Genomic DNA, 23,906 nt, shown 5'->3' with positions numbered 1-23,906 from the left:
GAAGTAGGCTAAACAGTGTGATATAAAAAATAAAACAAGACCCTAGAACTGGCTATTTGAAAAATAACAGTACGAAGCTGAATAAAATGCATTTAGAGCAAAGTGCACAGAGGCTCTATGCTGCAAGCAAAGGAATAAAATACATCCAGGGCAAAGTGCACCAACGCCTAACGCCTGAAGCAAACGTGCAAAGGATACATAAAAATGACCACACTACACCCTCCCCTTGTCGGTAGCTAGTGGTTCTAAACAAAACAAAAAATAATAATATGCCAAAGATATAAAAATAAACAAAATACATTTCACAAAACCAAATTTAAATTTTTAAGCATGTGATGGAAAAGCCAAATTATTACAATGTCAATTTAGAAGAAACCCAATTTCAAATGGAAGCCACAGAAAGCAGGATATCCTTCACTTCGGCAGATGTCAACACCGGAAAATCCACGCCAAATACTATCAAGGAGCAGGTGTGTTCCAAAGCCCCAGAACCATTCAAGAGGGCATCCCATGCAGGGCCTATGAACGAGACAATACCATCTTCCTCCAGGAAGGGAATCTCGTATACCGCCTCACGAAGCAAACGCAACCGCAGTGCACATGTCTGGGAATGAGCCCTAATCGGGAACATCAACAGATTAGCATCAACCACTGGGGGGCGCTGCAGTGAGAGACAGAGAGCCATTGCATTTTCAAACGAGCACCAAAGGCACCGAAACACGGGTTGCACACAATCCAAAACTGGTCGGAACGACAGAGACCAGCCACACTCCAAATGTCCCAGGAGTGTTGCTCCAAAATGCTGCATCATGCGCTCACGACACAGCTGCGCTGATGGGAGTGTCCACATTGAATCTTGTTGCGGCGGGACAGCCATTGCGGAAGAACAACAGCAACAGCAAAACACCAGCCAATAAAGCCAAAGTTATCGGAAATCCTCAAAAAAAGCTTCCGAAAATAGAATGAATAGCCGAAGGTATCGAACCGAATATGGAAGAGAAGGCATGAGCAAACCCAACACCAACGGCTTTGAAAAAATGTGCAATTCCAGCAGTGCATGGACGCATTAAATATACGTCCCACGAGTTCACCAAAGTGGCTCGGAAAGTTAGTATTTAACAGGGACTGTATTTCTGCTGATGACCTCGCCACCTGAGGTGCGTAGGTCTCACGTGCAGATGTGAGGGCCACATGCTTTTGAAACAATAGAGCCTTTAGTCGACTCAACTTGTCGAAATTCACCTTGGAAGTAGCAATGTGAGGCCAGATGTTTGCTACCTCCCTAAATTGAGTGGGGGGAAACAACACATTTCCGCAGCACGTAACGGCCTTGGTGACAACGACCACGTAAACTATTCCGGCACGCATGCCACAACAGGCTTCACTGTTAAGAAGGACGTAGCTGCCGTTTGAAAGCACCTGGAATGTGTTTTTAATCACGGGGACTGGAACGCCCTTTAGATAGCAAGCCAAATTCGCAACCGAGGCATTACACGCCCCATGCAAGGACAGCTGCTTACAAACCATCGAATGGCTGACAGAAGTTTCACATTCGCTACCGCTAAGAAAAACCTCCCTCATGCCATTAAGACATCTGTATAAAAAGGGAAGCTCCCACACCTCATGTATGTAACTGTCTCCCAATTTCTCATATCTGCCCACCGGAATATGCTTCAAACAAGAAGTGAATTGCAGAGTGGAAATAGGCAAATTTATAACTCCGTGTATCAACCATTCAGCTGACGGAATCTCAGCCACAGTAAAAGGCAACTTCTCCAACTTTTCAATATTTAACATAACATATGTCGCCTCTTTTTTAGTTATCAGCTGTTGTTGACGTGTCAAATTAAAGGAAAAAAATATCTCCCTGGCTCTGATGTGCTGCCACGGAACGCGACCCGCCTTCAGTGTCTGTAGTGTCCAACCCAACTGCATAATGGACCGCATTTGACTCTGTCCATGATATAAAGAAGACATATCTGATCGAATAATGTCTATAGCAGAGGAAACAATGTTGTCAATCGTATATACACGATAGGAGAGGGTATGTATTCCATTATCCACAACAGACAATGCTTGTTTAAAATTTTCCTGATCTATCTGCCTCAACCAGGCCGCTGCCTCCTGTAGTGAAAGTTTCCATATCTCATTGTACACTTCATACAAAAAACGTTTCCTCCGGGGCACTCTTGGACCTGACAAAAAATCTTGCAAGTCAGTATAATTAGACAGTAACGTGAGATGTGTCTTAACTGCATCTAGCGTGGATGATTTTAACCATTGTTGACAAAGTTTCCCCACGCTATATGTAGTAATGATATCAGCATGTTCTGGTGATATGTAGCGAGGGTCTGCCCTACTAGTCCTGAAACCCCCCGAGGAGGTGACAAAACGTTGATGACACCCATTAGTGTCTATGGGCCACAATAACCACCCGCCTGATCGTGTCAATGAAGTGTTAAGCGTACCATTTTGGACCCAGTCTGTAAGCTCACTAAACGTGGCATTATTATATTGCTGCCAATCTTTCATTTTGGAAGAGACAGGTATGCCAGGCATATTCAATTCTCTAATGGTTGCTAAGCCCAAACAGCTTGTCTGTTGTACAGTGTCATTTAAGAAAATCATTTGGACAGGAATGATACATGCCCTAAACAATGTTTCCCTACCCCGCGTTTGCCAATTCTTTGTTCCCCAAACACTTTTCAAATAAACAGTTTTGGACCAGTATTCATACCCTTCATTAGATAGCTGGGAAACAAACGAGTTTGAATACAGTAAATTAGTATCAGTCAACAACATTTGCTTATTAGCATGCGGAGTAACTTTAAAATAATACGACTTAGTACTTTGTTGATGATGCCCAGAAAAATATGCAAATTTGTCAGAATAAGTTTTAGAACTCCCCTGCGGAGGAGTCGGGCAATGTTCCCATTGCATATACTCAAATATTGATTTAGGGCTACTGGCTTTATGAATAAAGTGGTGTCCATAATAATTGTAACAAAACATGTCACCATAATTATTTCTAAACTGGTAAGCATCTTCATTTTCATAGACAGTATAATACTGCAATTCTGTCAACATAGAATCAACTGTCTTCACATCCCAATCATCAGATACAATGCCTGGTATAACGATATTATTCATTGATAACTTGAGAACATACGGTATTTGAATTATTTCAGTTTGACCATATATATCAAACATTACTCTATCCCACACAATCCCATCCGGAACAGGTACAGCAGAAATGTTCACAAGGGACAAGTCTCTTCAAACCATATGCGATGAAAAATGTGGTTTTAACACCTTCTCCACCTGTTCAATCTCTGATCGTTCAGGAAGAAAATGACCATGTATCACCAGAAAAAAGGTAACAACAAACCCTAGCCACAGAAAAAAAGCCATCACAGTCATGAAAAGCCACAGATAGTTCCAAGGAAAAACAAAATACGTATGTTTAAGCCAATACATCAGCTTACGTGGACCCAGGTCTGGTGTTGAAGAGGACGAAGAGTCCGACATGTTATCATCATTGTTATTAAAGCAGCCGGAGGCAGTTCTCGCAAAAGGTGCCAATGTAATCAAAGGAGCAGTTTGTGTCTCTTGCCGCGGTACGCTGTAGATAACACCTTCAGCAACATCAGTAGTCACAGCAACTTGATCAAAAGATTCCAAACTATTCGCCGTTAGTGGAACAACCGCAAGATCAGCTTCCACCCTCCCCAAGCTCGGAGAGGAAACAGCGTCGGTGCAAATCACCTGCAGCAGAACATCTTCCCCAGTAGTGAGAGGGATTCGGGAACTACTGGGCGTTCCTCTTGGTCTGCTGTGCAGAATCGTCCACATGTTGTAACTTGACATTGTCGATTGATACAAAGCGATTTCCTTTGGCCCCTTGCAACGGCAGCAAAATCACAGTTCTTGTGCCGTGGATCCCCAGTACAGGGACTGGCGCTTGATACGAAGGGTCAAATTCTTTTTTCACTGCGACCTTTTCACTCACTAGATGCCCAACTCTGGGAATCCAACCAGTAGGCGTTACTGGTTCATCCTTAATTCCTGTGGAGGCAGCATTTGCAGAAGAGTTATCTTCACAGAATTGTTGTAAATCCTGTAAAACAGTGACACGTTCATTTATGTCAAAGGGCGTTTCCGCCGCCTCCACACCAGGTTCATCTAGATCTGGAACAAACATTTGTGTTCCAAACAGGCACTCATATGAAGTACGACCCCCCAGGGACCTTCTAGGCAAGTTATTCAGTGCTCTCTGTACTCCATACAGGTGGGCTAGCCAACTACGACCCGTACCTATAACTCTGGCCATTAAGGATTGCTTTAAATCGAGATTTAAACGATCCACAACAGAATTTCCCTCGGGATGAAATGGAGATGAGAACTGGAGCTGGACCCCCAACGAAGCCATGGCGTCCCTGAATGCCTTAGAGGCAAAAGCAGGACGCTGGTCCGAATGGAAAGCCGCAACTGCATATGTATCCACAAAGATGCGCAAATCTTTGATAACAGTTCGAGCGTCAGCCAAGTGCTGTGGCCACACCCACACAAATCTGGAGCACGAATCTACAGCTACTAATATATATTTGTATGCACTATCTGGTGTCAGCGGACCACAATGATCCAAGTACACACACTGTAATGGTTTATTCGATATTAGAAGGGGCGTCTGCTGCGGGCGTCTAGCCGTCGAAACTTTAATTTGTTGACAGATGTCACAACAAAGGACATACTGCTTCATCTCCTTATAGAGACCAGGCCACCAGTAATGGGCCTGTAAGAGTGAAATAGTGGCAGCCACCCCAGCATGTGCAGATGCCGCCCCCTCATGAGCTGCAGTAACCAATTGAGGTTGTACAATTTTATTGGGCATGTAGCGTACACCAACGCCTGGGATTTTAACTTCAGCATTCAGCATACCACCCATGGAGTAATGATATTTAGAAGGGAATCCTTTAGGGTATGGCGTGCCATCAGCCGTAGCCTTTATGGCTGGCAAAATCTCTGTGTCTGGTTTAGAACTCGAACGAGTTACTGCGGCTACAGGTGCAACTGCCGCTGCCGATTTTGCGGCTTCATCAGCCAAAGTATTTCCAGCAACGTGTATTGCAACGCGCTGGTGCCCAAGTGTATGCACAACATGGACTTTAGGAAGCGTCTCCTTCAGATCCGCAACCTTCCCCCACAGTAACCTGTGTTTTATGGTGTTGCCATTGGAATCTCTGAACCCATTTAACCTCCAGTAATGCAAATATTCGTTGAAAGACTGAACACAGTAATAGGAATCACAAACAAGCAGTGTAAACTGTGCCGGATCCGCATGCTCCAAGGCTAATAACAGAGCTTTCAGCTCAGCCAACTGTGCCGTACAGTCTCCCAATGTCTGTGTATAAGTATGTTGGGGGCAGAACCTCTCCCCCTCCATATAGCTGCTCACCACCGGACATGCAGCAGAATACTGTTGTTTAGTTCCCAACGCAGGTTGCGCAGAGCCATCGGTGTGCATGACCACTTGATATTGATCAATAGGCAACGTGCCAGCGGGAACTGGGTATTCCATTTCATATTGAATGAATTCCTGTGTCTGCAGTTTTGGGTAAAAAATGTAATCTACATCAGTGGCTGTCAAAGACGTAGCCCATTGTATCCATCGTGGGTGTAGTGCTTTCGCATTAGGAACACTCGCCTTTGTAACAGCCTCTAAGGCTGGAATCAGGGAAACAACAATGATGCGTTGGGCCTGGGCAAGAGGTCTTTCTTTAATCACAGCCATCTGTACAGCAGTGAGAATTTTCTCAGTTTGTGCAAAATGTTGTTCTGCAGCAGAATACAAGTGGGACTTGTATCCTATCGGGACTGTTTCACCCTCATTAAAGGTGACATATGTAAACCCAATGGCCCCAGCTATAACCCTGATGACCAGATGTGTCTTATTGTCCCGTGTATGTAAATGCTTTGCAGCAAGGAGATCAGTTTGCAAGTCTCGAAGAATATGTGTATGCTCAATCGTCCAAAATCTACTCAAAAAATCTGGGCGAATGAACTCATATAATGGTTTTATACGTGTAGCATAATCGGGAATGTAAGTTCTGCCAAAATTTAGAAATCCCAACAACGACTGGAGTTTCTTAATCGTATTAGCAGGTTGCAACTGCGCTAGGCTCTTGCCCTCGTTCGACAGCTCATATCCCAGGAAAATGATGCTGAGGAAGGCAATTTGCATCTTTTTGAAGTTAAATTTGTATCCAATTGCGGCAAATCCCACAACAATGCCGGCTACCCACCTTAAATGTTGTAGCAACTCGTCATCTGTCAGATATATATCATCGACATACGACAAAGCTTCAGGGTTCAACTTGTGCAAAATTTCAGTCACACGAGCCGAAAACAGTCCTGGGCTATTCTTATACCCCTGAGGCAAACGACAAATTTGTTTCTGAGAGCCAAACGCACTAAAGCTAGTAAAATCCCTACTTTTGGGCGCTATATTCTGGCAGTAGAAACCATTCGAGATATCTAAAGTGGTTTTGTATTTTTTACGCACAATATTATTCATGAGTGCTGCACTATGTGAATTTTGTATAGCATATGTGCGTGCATGTCCGTTCAAATGTCTGTAATCCACCACTATCCTATAAGAATGGTCCGGTTTAGCTACAGGGAATAAGGGATTATTCATCGGCGAGACACAGGGTTCAATTACTCCCTGGTACTCCAATAGTGTAAGTATGTTCCTGACCGATGCCCTTACTGCAAATCTTATAGGATATTGCGGTTGTGGCTGAGGTTCGCCCTTAATCGGAATTACATGATAAGGTGAATCCCTATCCCACCCCACATGATTTCTATATAAGGCGGGTGCTTGTGCCAGAGCCCATTTAATGCTATAGGACTCTGCGAGTTCTCCCGGAACAAGTGGTGAGAACGAAGGTGTAATAACCTCCTCCCCGACTGGACAGTCGCAAACAAAGTCTGTGGGCCAATCCTGTTCAGCCAGCAGAATGTCATACAGTTTGACTACACGATCCCAAAAGATGGCGTTTATAGTGCGCTCAATGTCCCCTTCTAATTGTAAAGTTACTGTATAAACTCTATCTGGATCAGAGACACGCATATCTGCTGTTTCGACTTGTATGAAGTCATCAGTTGCTTTCACCTCCAGATGCTCTAGATGATTCCGGCAAACTATTGTGACCTCTGCCGCGCTGTCTAACAGTGCTATTGCCCATGTCTTGTTCTTCAAGAGAACTCTCTTCTTGTGTGGCATGTCTAACTGAGACCGCCGCCACTTTCTTTCTTTTTAAACTGCTGTTTTTGTTGGATCGGTTTCTTTTCCTTCTTGACAGAAACCTCCGATGAGCATTACAATTTTCTTTTTAAACTGCTGTTTTTGTTGGATCGGTTTCTCTTCCTTCTTGACAGAAACCTCAGATGAGCGTTGTGATTCCTGTCTCGGTTTCACGTACTCTGTTCTCCGCTCTGACCGCCCACCTCTCTCACTTCTCTTTTCTGATGATTCCTGAAAGGAACGAGATGGGCGTGTATCAGTATATTGATATCCATCAGGCGTCTTCAGATTATCCCTATTTCTGAGATTATACCTCGTCTGCGGGGTCTCCGGTCTCGGAGCTTCTCTTTCTTTCTTTTTTAGGTGTTAGTTGTTTTTTCTCCCAGCGCTTTTTAGTACCCTCAGGTTGCTGTTGTTTAGTAGTATCCTTACTACCCTTACCCTGAAACTGTGGTTTCTGCGGTCTAGCCCCTAGGCTATCACGACCGATACTTGAATATGTTTCCGCTATTATTCTCGGCAGTTCCCGCTCTTAATCCAGCTGCGGGACGTCACGAAGACGCATACGCACAGCTAGTGCTACTGCCTCCCCTTTTAGATTACTCAATATGATAGAAGAAACCGTGGCAAAATTGCCTATCAGTTGCATCCCTAAATCTAAGGCCGGGGCATCCCCCTATTCATTTTGAATTTGTTTGAGCACTTCCTGTAGATTAGCCAATGTCGGTGTACCGTGTGCTGTAGTGTAGAGCGCGGCAAACACCGTGCCCCCTGTATTACAACGGTCCACTGTAGGAACCATACCAAACAGCAAACAAATCGTTAATATTCTATGTTTATCTTGAGGTCCTGTATGGGGAAATACTGCTTCCAGCGTATTAATTTTTTGCGCCAGCCAAAATGTAGTCTCCTCTCGTTTAGCCTGTACTTTACCCATAACTGAGTGCACAGAGGCCGGATTGATACCTGGAACTACTGCATGTGGTTGTGTCGGAGCAGCCCGCGCTGGGTTTGTGTTTAGTGTCTGCATCACAAATTGTACTAAGCGTCTATATGTAGCCGTTAATTCTGTGTATAAACGACGAACTTCAGCCACCATCAAGTTAGCAACCGCTGGATGCGGTGTATATGTAGCCAATAAAGGCCAGGTAGGACCATCGTTACTTAGTGTACCTAGCCTAACTGATGCTATGGTGTGGGGTAGGGCGCCATCCAGCCAATTATTATGCTCTTGATAAGTTAGAGGGATTTCTAAATATGCATATGCCCCGTATTGTCCAGGGACATTTGCCAGAGTGTATTCGTGAAATGTATTTGAATTCCCATCAACTGCCGGAATTATGATCCAAGAATAAAAAAGTTCTGTTCTATAGGCTGCATGGGCGTCCACCACAAATGTGACTGGACCCCCCTGGTTTGTCAGACCATGTGCTAGCAGATGTACCGTGAGCGGGTGTCGCATATTAACTGCAATGTTCATTACTTGGGGATTTGCCATTATGAAAACAGCGCTAGTTCAGAGAAGGCACACCAATATCGGGGTTTTCCTTTAGCGTTCAAGCTTGAACAACCAACCGCTATAACTAGGATCTACCTATATTGCGGTGGCGGAAATCCTCAGTGCCACGGACGTCTCCGTTAATGGAACTGAGGAGTCAATATATATGTGAGACCAAGAGAGTCAGCCGGACCCGAAAATTCGAGCCAGACCAAACGTTGGCGGCGCCATGTCGCGTGGGCTCTCATTATCCTAAATGAGACTACTGGATTTTTAGGTAACAGGGTCATTCCTGGTATGGGGGACTGAGTCTGACCCACTTAGAAGGACCTCTGTCACCTTTAATCCGGTTTTGCTCCGGCTAACTAGCAGTGCCTCATCTCTCCCAAGGGGAAGGGATGATTGGGCAGCCGAGCGCATGACATCTTTAGAACTTCTCAGGGAAGTCGTGGTCACTCAGGTCACAACCAGCTCTCTCATTTACAGTATGATCTCATATACAAATGACAAAGACAGTTTAGGTTTTATAGATTGTTTTTAATAAAACGACTGCATTTTAGTTAATAAGGCGTGAGCCGCAATAACCAGAACCATACAACACAGTAGGATTGAAATAGTCACGATGAGAGTGAAACATAAAAACAACGCTATCATAGTGTTAATAGATTCCGTTCTCTCTAAGTAAGTTCTATTTCGAGCACAGCATGTTAAGCTACAAACTTGCCTTTCAGATTCCCCGGGAAGACATCAACTGTCATACCTGAGCAAAGGCCTGTGATCTGGTTCAGCATCTGCAACAGGGCAGTCAGCGTCTAGTTGTGGTTCCCTGGTCGGAATCTCCCTCTTGCGTGTATTAGGACAAGGAAGTGTTTTTATAACTAACATGTCAGTGTGATCACAAAACGTCCCTACGCAAGAATGTATCCAAAGACTAAACTCTTACCACGTCTATTGGCAATGTACCAGACTGTATCCTTGACTGGAGCCCAGAGTGAGCAAGAATGTGTTATTGAGAACTCCAGTGCTGAAGTAGGCTAAACAGTGTGATATAAAAAATAAAACAAGACCCTAGAACTGGCTATTTGAAAAATAACAGTACGAAGCTGAATAAAATGCATTTAGAGCAAAGTGCACAGAGGCTCTGTGCTGCAAGCAAAGGAATCAAATACATCCAGGGCAAAGTGCACAAAGGCCTAACGCCTGAAGCAAACGCGCAAAGGATACATTAAAATGACCACACTACACCCATATGGAGAAGATGTCTTTAAGCCTTCCTTGTCGCCCCTTGTTCGAGAGGAACTAGCTGAATCCTATTCCATTGAATGGGCTCCAGCACAAGCACCTGCATTATACAAAAATAATGTAGGATGGGATAAGGAATCCCCCTACCATGTAATTCCAATTAAAAGTGAACCTCAGCCACAACCGCCGTATCCTATAAAACATGAAGTAAAAGCACCAGTAAGAGAAATACTCACGCAATTAGAGTACCAGGGTGTGATTGAACCCTGTGTCTCGCCAATGAATAACCCTTTATTCCCCGTAGCTAAACCAGACCATTTATATAGAATAGTCTTAGACTACAGACATCTAAATAGTCACACACGTACCTATGCTATACAAAAATCACATAGCACTGCACTAATGAGCAACATAGTACGTAATAAATACAAAACAACATTAGACATTTCCAATGGGTTTTTCTGCCAGAATATAGCACCTGAAAGTAGAGACTTAACAAGCTTTAGCGCTATAGGCTCTCAGGAAAAATTTATTTCATTTACCTCAGGGGTATAAGAACAGCCCAGGACTGTTCGCGGCTCACTGCTATTTTATATGAGATCGACCCTGAAGCATTGTCCTATGTAGATGATATATATCTCACCGATGATGAACTACTACAACATTTAAGATGGGTAGCCCACATTGTTGTAGGGTTTGCTGAATTTGGCAACAAATTTAACTTAAAAAAAACAAAAATAGCCTTCCTCAGCTTCCTGTTTCTAGGATATGAGCTGTCAAGTGAAGGGAAGAGCCTAGCGCCACAATTCTTAGAAAAGTGCGCACAGTTACAACCACCAAATACAATTAAAAAACTCCAATCATTATTGGGTTAATTAAATTTTGGAAGAACCTACGTTCCAGATTATGCTACGCGCATAAAACCTTTATATGACCTAATACATCCCGATTTTTCAAGTAAATTCTGGACATTTGAACATACACGTATTCTTAGAGAATTGCAGACAGACATGCTTGCAGCACAACATTTAAACACAAGGGACAACAAAACACATTTGGTCATTAGAGTAATTGCTGGGGCCATCGATTTCACCTATGTGACATTTAATGAAGGTGAGACAGTCCCGATTGCATACAAATCACATTTGTATTCAGCAGCTGAACAACGCTTTGCTCCCACAGAGAAAATTCTCACTGCTGTACAGATGGCTGTCATTAAAGAAAGACCTTTTGCCCAAGGAAAACGCATTATTGTTGTTTCTCCAATCCCAGCCCTAGAGCCTGTTACAAAAGCTAGCGTTCCAAACGCAAAAGCACTACATCCACGTTGGATACAATGGGCTACGTCTCTGACAGCCACTGATGTAGACTACATTTTGGACCCAAAGCTACAAACTCAGGAATTCCTACAATATGAAGTAGAAAATCCAGTTCCAGCAAATACTTTGCCTATTGATCAGTATCATAGAGTCATGTACACCAATGGCTCTGCACAACCTGCAATTGGAACTAAACATCAATATCCTGCTGCTTGTGCAGTCGTAAGTGGCTATATGGAAGGGGATACATTTTGTTCTCTACATACGTTTACACAGACCCTAGGGGATTGTACAGCACAATTGGCTGAGCTAAAAGCTCTGCTGATGGCACTGGAACACACGGATCCTGCACAGCCTACCCTGATTGTTTGTGATTCATATTACTGTGTCCAGTCCTTTAATGAATACCTGCAATATTGGCGCCAGAATGGGTTCAGAGACTCCAAAGGCAACACCATTAAACAAAGAGTACTGTGGGTGAAAGTAGTTGACCTGAAAGAGACGCTACCGAATGTCCATGTTGTACATACACTTGGACACCAGCGCGTTGGAATACATGTTGCTGGAAACACGTTGGCTGATGAAGTCGCAAAGTCAGCAGTGGCAGTAGGCACTGTAGCTGCAGTGACTCGCTCAAGTTCAAAACCAGACGCAGACATTTGGGCTGCCGTGAAAGCTACGGCTGATGGTATGCCCCATCCTAAAGGATTTCCTATCAAATATCATTATCATATGGGAAGTATGCTGAACGCTGAAGGTAAGATACCAGGCGTGGGTGTTCAAGACATCCCTAAAAAAGATATAAGACCACAATTGATTAAAGCAGCGCATGAGGGGGTAGCATCTGCACATGCTGGTGTGGCAGCTACAATTTCGATCTTATAGGCCCGTTATTGGTGGCTAGGTCTCTACAAAGAGACTAAGCAGTATGTCCTTTGTTGTGACATCTGTCAACAAATCAAAGTTTCCACTGCCAAACGCCCACCGCAGACACCCCTCATAATTTCAAACAAACCGTTACAATGTGTGTACTTGGACCACTGTGGCCCCCTAACACCTGATGGTGTATACGACTATATATTAGTTGCTGTTGATTCATGCTCCAGATTTGCATGGGTTGAGGCTCGGACTTTTATTAAAGATTTGCGAGTCTTTATCTGTACATATGCAGTTGTGGCCTTCCATTCGGACCAGGGCCCTGCTTTTGCCTCCAGGGCATTCAGAGACACCATGGCTTTGTTGGGGGTCCAACTCCAGTACTCGTCTCCATTTCATCCCGAGGGAAATAGTGTTGTGGCTCAATTAAACCATGATTTAAAGCAATCCTTAACTGCCAGAGTCTTAGGTATGGGTCGTAGTTGGCTTAATCACCTGTATGGAGTCCAGAGAGCACTAAATAACCTGCCTAGAAGGTCCCTGGGGAGTCGTACTTCATATGAGTGCCTGTTCGGAAGTCAAATGTATGTTCCGGATCTTGATGGTCCTGGCGTGGAGGCAGCAGAAACACCTTTTGACATGAATGAACGTGTCACTGTCTTACAGGAATTGCAACAGTTCGGTGATGATAATTCTTCCAAAAGTGCCACCTCCACAGGAATTAAGGATGTGCCAGTAACATCTACTGGCTGGATTCCCAGATTTGGGAATCTGTACGTGAAAAAGTTGCAGTGAAAAAGGAATTTGGCTCTTCTCATCGAGCACCTGTCCGTTTACTAGGGATACACGGTGCCAGAACTGTTATTCTACCACCGTTGGCAGGGACCAAAGAAAATCTTTTGTCTCTATTGACAATGTCAAATAACACCAAGTGGCCGATCCTGCACAGCCGACCAAGAGGAACATCCAGTAGTTCCCGAATCCCTCTCACTACTGGCGAATAAGTTCCACTACAAGTTGTTTACACCAACACCGACACCTCTCCAAGCTTGGGGAGGGTGGAAGATGATCTTGCATTACTTCCACTAACGTCCACTAACTTAGAAACTTTTGACCAAGTCAATCCAACTTCAAGCCAAACGGATGGTGCCGTCTATAGTGTGCCACCGCAGGAAACACCAACTCCACCGCTGACAACAGCTCCGCCATTTGCACGAACTGCCTCTGATTATTTTGCTGACTTCAACGATAATTTCTCAGACTCATTCGCCTCTTCGACAGCTGATTTGTCAAGTGCACGTAAGCTAACAAACTGGCTTAAAGAAACTTATTTAATTTTCCATTGAACTATCTATGGCTTTTTTTGACTGTCCTAGCCTTTGTACTTTGGATTGGGTTTGTTATTACCTTTTTCTTATTAATACATGGTCATTTTCTTCCTGAAAGGTCAACAGTTGAACAGGTGGAGGAGGTTTTGAAACCACATTTTTCGTCACATAAAGTCCGAAGAGATTTGTCCTTTGTGAACATTTCCGCAGTGCCAATTCCTGATGGTCTTGTTTGGGACAAAGTAATGTTTGATAGATATGGTCCCACGGAAATTATTCAAATACAGTATGTGTTCAAATTATCAATGAATGATATAGTGATACCAGACATTGTATCTGATGATTGGGATGTGAAAACAGTTGATTCTATGATGACAGAATTGCAATATTATACTGTCTTTGAAAACGAAGATGTTCGCCAATTCAAAGAAAATTATGGTGATATGTTTTGCTGTAATTATTAAGGGAACCACTTCATACATACAGTGAGCAGTCCCAAAACGGTATTTAATTACAAGCAATGGGAACATTGTCCAACTCCACCGCAAGGGAGTTCTAAAACATATTCTGAAAAGTTTGCATATTTTTCTGGGCACAACCAAAAGAATGCTGAGTCATATTATTTTAAGGTACCTCCTACTAAGGATCTACACACGTTATTGACCAATACGAAATGTATTTATGCGGAATCCTTTGTTTCCTGGCTATCAATAGAAGGCTATGAATATTGATCCAAATCAATTGATCTGAAAAGTGTCTGGGGAATAAATAATTGGCAAATTAAGGGAAAAGAAACATTGTTTAGAGCATGTCTTATTCCTATTTAAATGATCTTCTTAAATGAAACAGTGCAACAAACGAGTTGTTTAGGCTTGGCAACAATCAGGGAATTAAAAATGCCCAGTATACCTGCCCCTGCAAAATTTTACAAATGGCAAAAATACACGAATGCAACTAAAGATGAGCTCGATGAGTGGGTCCAGAATGGTACATTTAATGCTTCACTGACACGTCGAGGGGGGTGGTTATTGTGAACAAAAGATACCAATGGGTGTCATCAAAGTTTTATTAACTTCTCAGGGGTTTTAGGACGAGTAGGCCAGACCCTCGCTATATATCTCCAGAGCATGCAGATATAATTACAACATATAGTGTAGGAAAATTATGCCAACAGTGGTTAAAATCATCCTCACTAAACGCGGTTAAAGAACACCTCAATTTCCTGTCTAACTCCACTGACTTACAAGATTTCTTGTCAGGCCCCAGAACACCACGTAGGAAGCGTTTCTTGTATGCAGTATACAATGAAATATGGAAACTCTCCCAACAAGATGATGCTGCCAGTTAAACAAATAGATCAGGAAAGTCTAAAAAAGGCATTAGCTGTTGTGGATTAGGGGATTAACACCTTGTCCGACCGGATATATACATTTAACAACATTGTCTCTACTGCTATAGACATTATACAATCTGATATGTCTTTTTTATACTATGGACAGAGTCAGATCAAGGCCATTATGCAGTTGGGTTGGACGCTTCAAACATTGAAGGCGGGTCGCGTTCCATGGCAGCTCATCAGTGCAAGGGAGATATTTTCTTCCTTTAATCTAACGTGACAACAACAACTAATGGCTAAGAAAGAAGCGACTTATGTCATGCTTAACATTGAGAAATTAGGAAAGTTGCCTTTTACCGTGGCTAAAATACCACCGGCTGAGTGGTTAATACATGGGGTTATTAATCTGCCTATTTCAACACTACAATTCACCTCTGTTTAAATCACATTCCAGTAGGCAGATCTGAAAAGCTGGGAGATAGTTACATTCATGAGGTGTGGGAGCTTCCCATCTCGTACAAATGCTTCAATGGCATGAAAGAGGTCTGTCTTAGCGGCAGTGAATGCGAGACTTCAGTCAGCCATTCGATGATTTGTAAATAGCTGTCCCTGCATGGAGCGTGTAACTCCTCGGCTGCAAACTTGGCTTGTTATATTAAGGGAGTTCCAGTCCCCTTGATTAGACCTACGTTCCAGGTGCTTTCAAACAGCAGCTACGTCCTTTGTCAGTAGTGAAGACTGTTGTGGCATGCGGGCCGGAATAGTTTACATTGTTTCAGTCTCTAAGGTCGTTACATGCAGCGGGAACGTACTGTTTCCCCCCACTAAATTTAAGGAGGTAGCTGATATCTGGCCTTACAAAGCTACTTCAAACGTGAATTTTGACAAGTTAAGTAGACTCAGGCCTTTATTGTTTCAAAAGCATGTGGCCCTTACATCTGCACGCGAGACCTACGCACTTCAAATGGCAAGGTCATCAGCAGAAATACAGTCCCTGTTAAATAAGAACTTTCTGAGGCACTTTGGTGAACTCGTGGGACGAATATTTAATGCATCCAGCACGAATGGAATAGCAAATTTTTTCAAAGCTGTTGGTTGTGGTTTTGTTCACACCTTTTCCTCCATATACGGTTTGATACCTTCAGCTATCCACTCAATTATCGGTAGTATTTTTGGGGGATTTCCGATAACTTTGGCTTTATTATCTGGCATCCTGCTGTTGTTCTTGTTTATGCTCAATGGCTGTCCTGCCGCAACGAGGACAAATGACGGTGCTACCATCAGCGCAGCTATGTCGTGAACGTATGATGCAGCATTTTGGAGCAACACTCCTGGAGCATTTGGAGTGTGACTGGTCTTTGTCATTCAGACCGGTTCTGTATTGTGTGCAGCCCGTGTTCCGGTGCCTCAGGTGCTCTTTCGAACATGCACTGGAAGTTTATCTTTCACAGCAGCGCCCCACAGCAATAGATGGTGATCTGTTGATGTTCTCGCTGAGGGTTCATTACCAGACATCCACACTGAGGCTGTGTTTGCTGCGTGAAGCTAATTATGAGTTACCCTTCCTGGAGGAAGTTGCTAACAACTCATCAATGGGCACTCCACGAGATGCCGCCTTGGTTGGCACTGGGGCTATGGAACACAGTTGCTCCTTGATCATTTTTGGCGCGGACTATCCCGTTCTGTCACCTGCCGAAGGGGAAGATCTCCTGTTCTCCATGGCTCATACTTAACTTGAAACTTTTCTAAATTGACATTGCCATTGAATTTGTTTATAAGCCACACGTTCATGTTTTAAATTGCCAAGTAGTATGCTTGCGTGTCCTTTTAACTTGTCAAAATTGTTCTGGTTTTTATATGTATCTTAGGTTGAGTTTTTTTTTTTTTTGCAATGAAATTTTAGTTTTGGCTTTCAACCACTTTAATCAACCAGGGGAGGGTGTTGTGTAGCCATTTTAGCTATAGCTCCATGCACGTTAGTTTAATACACTAGGCCGCTGTGCACTTTGACCTAGATATATTTTTATTCAGCTTTGCATTGTTATTTTTACAATAACTAGTTTTACGTTCTTGTTTTAATTTCATCTATCGAATTGTTTTGCTTAGCCCAGCACTGTGTTCTCAAACAAGACATTCTTGATCACTTTGTGCTTCAGTCAAGGCTACAGTTTGGCACCTTGCGGGTGAACGTGGTAGAAGTTTAGTCTCCAACATTCGTAGAAAATAGACATCCTTACGTAGGGACATTTTCTTAGAACATTAGCTGTGTTATTATAAAAACACTTCCTAGTCCCACTACACGTTAAGAGGGAGATTCCAACCAGGGAACCACGACTGTATGCTGATTGCTGAATGCTTCACTGCAGATCCTAACGCATACTACAGGCCATTGCTCAGGTATGAGGGTCGATGTCCTCCCGGGGTAACCTGAACGGCAGAATTAGAGCTTAACATGCTGTTCTCAAATTATGACTCAGATAGAAAATAGTCCATCGATTCTAGTGGCAATATGATAGAGTTATTCTTATGCTTCACTCTCATCGTCACCATTTTAATATTGTCATGTAGTGTTGTTCTGGTTATTGCAGCTCAGGCTTTGCTATCTAAAATGCAGTCATTTTATTAAACCAGTCTTTAAAACTCATACTTCTTTTATTGTCATTTATATATGAGACTGAATTGCGAATGAGAGAACCTGATGCGACCTGAGTGACCATGACTTCCCTGAGAAGTATGATATGTCATCCGCTCGGCTGCCCAATCATCTCTACCTTTTGGGAGAGACGAGGCACTGCTAGTTAGCCGGAGCAAAACCCGTATTTGGAGTGACAGGTGTCACCCACTTTGGGTCAGACTCAGGCTCCCACACCGTGGACGATCTTGCTGCTGAAAATCCAGTAGTCTCATTAGAATAATGAGAGCCTACGCGACATGGCGCCACTAACGTTTGGCCAGCCTCTAATTTTCGAGTTCTCCTGAGTATCTCTGTCTCATTATATATAGTGACACCTCAATGTCGTAGTGGAGACGTCCATGGTACTGAGGATTACCACCACAGCTGTGCAGGTAATCCTACTACAACTGGCGGTTGTTCAAGCTTGAACTTTAAAAGGAAATCCCATTTTGGTGTGCCTTCTATGAACTAATAGTGTTACCATCATGGCAAATCCCCAACATGTACAAATAGCTGTTAACATGAGACAACCTCTCACAGCACACTTATTAGCAAATGTCCTAAAGGCCGAGGGAGGTCCAGTCACATTTGTGGTGGACGCCCCCGCAGCTTATAGAACAGAACTTTTTTACTCTTGGGTCACATTTCCAGCAGTTGATGGGAACACTAATACATTTCATCAATATACGCCTGCGAACGTGCCTGGACAATACAGAGCGTACGCATATTTAGAGATACCTCTATCTTATCAAGAACATAATAATTGGCTTGATGGCGCCCTACCCCATACAATAGTACCAGTAAGGTTAGGTCCACTAAGTAATGACGGTCCTACCTGGCCTTTATTGGCCACCTATACACCACATCCTGCGGTTGGAAATTTAGCAGGTTTCGTCGCTTATACATTGAATTAATAGCAATATATAGACGATTAGTACAATTCGTGATGCAAACATTAAATACGAACCCAGCACGTCCTGCTCCAGCATATCCACATGCAGTAACGCCAAGTATAAATCCTGCGACTGAACATTCGATTATGGATAAAGTACCTGCCAAACGAGAGGAAACTCTGTTTTGGTTAGCACAGAAAATGAAAACGCTGGATGCAGTATTTCTCCATACGGGACCTCAGGATAAACATAGAATATTAACGATGTGCTTGCCTTTCGGGATGGTCCCTACAGTAGAAAACTGTAATAACTGGGGCACGGTATTTGCCGCGCTTTACACAACCGGACACGGTACACCGACACTTGCCAATTTACCGGAAGTGCTGAAAAAAACTCAAGATGAATTTGGGGCTGCTCCGGCCCTAGATTTGGGGATGCAATTGATGGACAATTTTGGCACAGTGTCCTCAATCATTTTAAGTAACCTTAAAGGGGAAGCAGTCGCACTTGCAGTGCGTATGCGGCTTTGTGATGTTCCGCAACAAGATCAAGAACAAGAGCTGCCTAAAATAATAGCAGAGACCTATTCAAGTATTGGTCGAGATAGCCTAGGGGCCAGACCAAAGAAACCTCAATTTCAGGGTAAATCAAATAAAGATATCCCCAAACAAACACCTGAGGGCAATAAGAAACGCTGGGATAAAAAGCAGAAAATGCCTAAAAAAGAAAGGGGAGAATCTCCGCGTACGGAGACCCCACAGAATAGGAATAATCTCGGAAATAAAGATAATTTCAAAACGCCTGATAGATATCAAAATACACGCCAATCTCATTCCTTTCAGGACTCAACAAAAAAGAGAAATGAGAGAGGTGGGCGATCAGAGCGAAGAACAGAGTACGTGAAACCGAGACAGGAATCACAACGCTCTTAGGAGGTTTCTTTTAAAAAGGAAGAGAAACCCGCCCAACAAAATGAACAATTTAAAAAGAAAAAAGTGGCAGCAGTCGCAGAGTCCTCTTGAAGAACAAGAATTGGGCTCTAGCCTTGCTAGACAGCGCAGCAGATGTCACAATAGTTTGCCGGAATCTTCTAGAGCATCTGGAGGTGAAAACAACTGATGACTTTATACAAGTAGAAACAGCGTACATGCGTGTCTCCAAGCCTGATAGGGTGTACGAAGTAACGCTACAGTTAGAAGGAGAAATTGAACGCACAATAGAAGCAATCTTTTGGGATCGCATAGTAAAAGTGTATGATGTCTTGTTGGCCGAACAAGATTGGCCGCCTGACTTTGTCCGTACCTGCCCATGTCGCGTGGGCTCTCATTATCCTAAATGAGACTACTGGATTTTTAGGTAACAGGGTCGTTCCTGGTGTGGGGGACTGAGTCTGACCCACTTAGAAGGACCTCTGTCACTTTTAATCCAGTTTTGCTCCGGCTAACTAGCAGTGCCTCATCTCTTCCAAGGGGAAGGGATGATTGGGCAGCCGAGCGCATGACATCTTTAGAACTTCTCAGGGAAGTTGTGGTCACTCAGGTCACAACCAGCTCTCTCATTTACAGTATGATCTCATATACAAATGACAAAGGCAGTTTAGGTTTTATAGATTGTTTTTAATAAAACGACTGCATTTTAGTTAATAAGGCTTGAGCCGCAATAACCAGAACCATACAACACAGTAGGATTGAAATAGTCACAATGAGAGTGAAACATAAAAACAACGCTATCATAGTGTTAATAGATTCCGTTCTCTCTAAGTAAGTTCTATTTCGAGCACAGCATGTCAAGCTACAAACTTGCCTTTCAGATTCCCCGGGAAGACATCAACCCTCATACCTGAGCAAAGGCCTGTGATCTGGTTCAGCATCTGCAACAGGGCAGTCAGCGTCTAGTTGTGGTTCCCTGGTCGGAATCTCCCTCTTGGGTGTATTAGGACAAGGAAGTGTTTTTATAACTAACATGTCAGTGTGATCACAAAACGTCCCTACGCAAGAATGTATCCAAAGGCTAACTCCTACCACGTCTATCGGCAATGTACCAGACTGTATCCTTGACTGGAGCCCAGAGTGAGCAAGAATGTGTTATTGAGAACTCCAGTGCTGAAGTAGGCTAAACAGTGTGATATAAAAAATAAAACAAGACCCTAGAACTGGCTATTTAAAAAATAACAGTACGAAGCTGAATAAAATGCATTTAGAGCAAAGTGCACAGAGGCTCTATGCTGCAAGCAAAGGAATAAAATACATCCAGGGCAAAGTGCACAAAGGCCTAACGTCTGAAGCAAATGCGCAAAGGATACATAAAAATGACCACACTACACCCTCCCCTTGTCGATAGCTAGTGGTTCTAAACAAAACGAAAGATAATAATATGCCCCAGATATAAAAATATACAAAATACATTTCGACAAGTCCAGAGGACATCAAAGCACAAAACCAAATATAATTTTTTAAGCATGTGATGGAAAAGCCAAATTATTACAATGTCAATTTAGAAGAAACCCAATTTCAAATGGAAGCCACGGAAAGCAGGATATCCTCCACTTCGGCAGATGTCAACAACGGAAAATCGACGCCAAATACTATCAAGGAGCAGGTGTGTTGCAAAGCCCCAGAACCATTCAAGGTGGCATCCCGTGCAGGGCCTATGAACGAGACAATACCATCTTCCTCCAGGAAGGGAATCTCGTATACCGCCTCACGAAGCAAACGCAACCGCAGTGCACATGTCTGGGAATGAGCCCTAATCGGGAACATCAACAGATTAGCATCAACCACTGGGGGTGCTGCAGTGAGAGACAGAGAGCCATTGCATGTTCAAACGAGCACCAAAGGCACCGAAACACGGGTTGCACACAATCCAAAACTGGTCGTAACGACAGAGACCAGCCACACTCCAAATGTCCCAGGAGTGTTGCTCCAAAATGCTGCATCATGCGCTCACGACACAGCTGCGCTGATGGGAGCGCCCACATTGGATCTTGTTGAGGCGGGACAGCCATTGCGGAAGAACAACAGCAACAGCAAAACACCAGCCAATAAAGCCAAAGTTATCGGAAATCCTCCAAAAATGCTTCCGAAAATAGAATGAATAGCTGAAGGTATCAAACCGAATATGGAAGAGAAGGCATGAGCAAACCCAACACCAACGGCTTTGAAAAAATGTGCAATTCCAGCAGTGCTGGACGCATTAAATATACGTCCCACGAGTTCACCAAAGTGGCTCGGAAAGTTAGTATTTAACAGGGACTGTATTTCTGCTGATGACCTCGCCACCTGAAGTGCGAAGGTCTCGCATGAAGATGTGAGGGCCACATGCTTTTGAAACAATAGAGCCTTTAGTTGACTCAACTTGTCGAAATTCACCTTGGAAGTAGCAATGTGAGGCCAGATGTCTGCTACCTCCCTAAATTGAGTGGGGGGAAACAACATATTTCCGCAGCACGTAACGGCCTTGGTGACAACGACCACGTAAACTATTCCGGCACGCATGCCACAACAGGCTTCACTGTTAAGAAGGACGTAGCTGCCGTTTGAAAGCACCTGGAATGTGTTTTTAATCACGGGGACTGGAACTCCCTTTAGATAGCAAGCCAAATTCGCAACCGAGGCATTACACGCCCCATGCAAGGACTGCGGCTTACAAACCATCGAATGGCTGACAGAAGTTTCACATTCGCTACCGCTAAGAAAAACCTCCCTCATACCATTAAGACATCTGTATAAAAAGGGAAGCTCCCACACCTCATGTATGTAACTGTCTCCCAATTTCTCATATCTGCCCACTGGAATATGCTTCAAACAAGAAGTGAATTGCAGAGTGGAAATAGGCAAATTTATAACCCCGTGTATCAACCATTCAGCTGACGGAATCTCAGCCACAGTAAAAGGCAACTTCTTAAACTTTTCAATATCTAACATAACATATGTCGCCTCTTTTTTAGTCATCAGCTGTTATTGACGTGTCAAATTAAAGGAAAAAAATATCTCCCTGGCTCTGATGTGCTGCCACGGAACGCGACCCGCCTTCAATGTCTGTAGTGTCCAACCCAACTGCATAATGGACCGCGTTTGACTCTGTCCATGATATAAAGAAGACATATCTGATCGAATAATGTCTATAGCAGAGGAAACAATGTTGTCAATCGTATATACACGGTCGGACAGGGTATGTATTCCATTATCCACAACAGACAATGCTTGTTTAAAATTTTCCTGATCTATCTGCCTCAACCGGGCCGCTGCCTCCTGTTGTGAAAGTTTCCATATCTCATTGTACACTTTATACAAAAACGTTTCCTCCGGGGCACTCTTGGACCTGACAAAAAATCTTGCAAGTCAGTATAATTAGACAGTAACGTGAGATGTGTCTTAACTGCATCTAGCGTGGATGATTTTAACCATTGTTGACAAAGTTTCCCCACGCTATATGTAGTAATGATATCAGCATGTTCTGGTGATATGTAGCGAGGGTCTGCCCTCGTACCATTCTGGACCCAGTCTGTAAGCTCACTAAACGTGGCATTAATATATTGCTGCCAATCTTTCATTTTGGAAGAGACAGGTATGCCAGGCATATTCAATTCTCTAATGGTTGCTAAGCCCAAACAGCTTGTCTGTTGTACAGTGTCAATTAAGAAAATCATTTGGACAGGAATGATACATGCCCTAAACAATGTTTCCCTACCCCGCGTTTGCCAATTCTTTGTTCCCCAAACACTTTTCAAATCAACAGTTTTGGACCAGTATTCATACCCTTCAATAGATAGCTGGGAAACAAACGAGCTTGAATATAGTAAATTGGTATCAGTCAACAACATTTGCTTATTAGCATGCGGAGTAACTTTAAAATAATATGACTTAGCACTTTGTTGATGATGCCCAGAAGAATATGCAAATTTGTCAGAATAAGTTTTAGAACTCCCCTGCGGAGGAGTCGGGCAATGTTCCCGTTGCATATACTCAAATATCGATTTAGGGCTACTGGCTTTATGAATAAAGTGGTGTCCATAATAATTGTAACAAAACATGTCACCATAATTATCTCTAAACTGGTAAGCATCTTCATTTTCATAGACTGTATAATACTGCAATTCTGTCAACATAGAATCAACTGTCTTCACATCCCAATCATCAGATACAACGCCTGGTATAACAATATCATTCATTGATAACTTGAGAACATACGGTATTTGAATTATTTCAGTGGGACCATATATATCAAACATTACTCTATCCCACACAATCCCATCCGGAACAGGTACAGTAGAAATGTTCACAAGGGACAAGTCTCTTAGAACCATATGCAATGAAAAATGTGGTTTCAACACCTTCTCCACCTGCTCAATCTCTGATCGTTCAGGAAGAAAATGACCATGTATCACCAGAAAAAAGGTAACAACAAACCCTAGCCACAGAAAAAAAGCCATCAC

This window comes from Pleurodeles waltl, chromosome 10, assembly GCF_031143425.1.
Source record: "Pleurodeles waltl isolate 20211129_DDA chromosome 10, aPleWal1.hap1.20221129, whole genome shotgun sequence".
Lineage (NCBI taxonomy): Eukaryota > Metazoa > Chordata > Amphibia > Caudata > Salamandridae > Pleurodeles > Pleurodeles waltl.
Note: the sequence above shows the minus strand (reverse complement) of the source record.